This window comes from Bombyx mandarina, chromosome 19, assembly GCF_030267445.1.
Source record: "Bombyx mandarina strain Sakado chromosome 19, ASM3026744v2".
In the NCBI taxonomy this organism is placed as follows: domain Eukaryota; kingdom Metazoa; phylum Arthropoda; class Insecta; order Lepidoptera; family Bombycidae; genus Bombyx; species Bombyx mandarina.
The window spans coordinates 1,150,073-1,151,749 of NC_143225.1; positions in this window are offsets into that span (position 1 = coordinate 1,150,073).

Consider the following 1,677-nt stretch of genomic DNA (forward strand, 5'->3'; position numbering starts at 1 on the left):
TAACGAGTGCACAAGAAGGGCCGCGGTACGCGAGGAATGGCGACGTCTGGTGAAGCGCAACACCACCCGAAGTGATGACCACGACTACTCTGCCAAGAGTGCATGCGACTGAGAAGAAGAAGAACTCATAACGGTTGAGCTGTAACCTCGTAACAAGAACGTAACACAAAGATAATTTTCTTATGCATTCAGAGACCTGTGCAACTGCAATGTTGTAAGTACGATAGTAATATATCTGGATCTTCAGTGTTATTATCCTTTGAGAAATATACATGGCCTTAAAATGTATTGCATCACACTGAACTAGTACACTAACGCGTGATTAAGATCCTATGCATTGCTTTAGAACTTGACTAGTTTATTAGTTTGGCAGCGATTTCTGAATTAGCATTTAATCATTTAAGTTGCCGGTTCGCTAGTTCACTTTGTAAACTGGAGCCTCCTTGTGAACTTGAGGATGAATAGGGTTGTGCATTATACTACAATTAAATTGGAAATTGCTTATTGGATAATACACAAATGCCCAATATTTAGGTATGTACAATGAGTCCATAATTTCAAAAACTTATTTAAAATATCGAAAGTATGTCCCCGAGTGAGAATCGTAACAAGTGATTCAATATATTGATCCCAAATAGACTTTCAGACGCGCGATTGCTTGGCGACAGAAAAGAATACTATCAAGTCCTGCCTCTTCATAAAACCAACAAACATACGCCTAAGAATGAGAATGAAGAAATATTTCTTATTATATAGAGGAAAGTTGAAAGGAGAAGTTGTATAAGAATGATGCGTAGGAGTTCCAGCATATCTTACTAGTTTTCTATGAATACTAAACATACATATTACTATATATTATTCTCGCTTCGAAGTTTTTAAAATAAGTTACTACAATTGTATCAGTACTTGATAGATACTTGCATCTGGCACAGATGAAATATCGGCTTTCTGAAATATTCGATAAGAAGCTAGTTTTGTTTCTCGAACGTTGCCTATTTGTAAATGTACCTAACTAATTCCGGAAATATCCCGGTACTGGTCTCCAATTTCGGGGTGTTCTAGATAATAATAATAATTCCGTTTCGCATTATAGTAAATTTCGATTTGCGTATACCCTGCTCATTGGCTAGCCCTCATTGGATTCTCTGTTATTATGCTGCCGGATCCGATACAGAAATTGGATTAAATTTTTTATATTTAATATCCGGTCAATTATCGAATAAACTCGATTAAAATCTGGGTTCTTGTTGACGGATAATCGATTTAAAGATTTGTTTATGTAGGCATTCAAAATTACGAGACTTACATTTAAATTTTTTAATGTTTTTAGGTTTTCTATTGTATACGAGTGGGGATGAGTACACGACCTAATGGTTTACTTGATGGTGTATTGTTGATAGTTGGTCATGAACTACAACAATGTCAGAGACGTAGCCAAGAATCTACCTAAATTACGTAATACGTTTTCTTACAGCGAAGTCTGGCTACAATTTCTGCCCGGCATCAAAACAATATTTATTACTGGTAGTAGGACTTCTTGTGAGTCCGCACGAGCGGATACCTCCACCCCGTCTATTTCTGCCGTTAAGCAGTAGGTAATGCGTTTCGGTTTGAAGGGCGGGGCTGCCGTTGTACCTTAAAACTTATATCTCAAGGTGGGTGGCCCATTTACGTTGT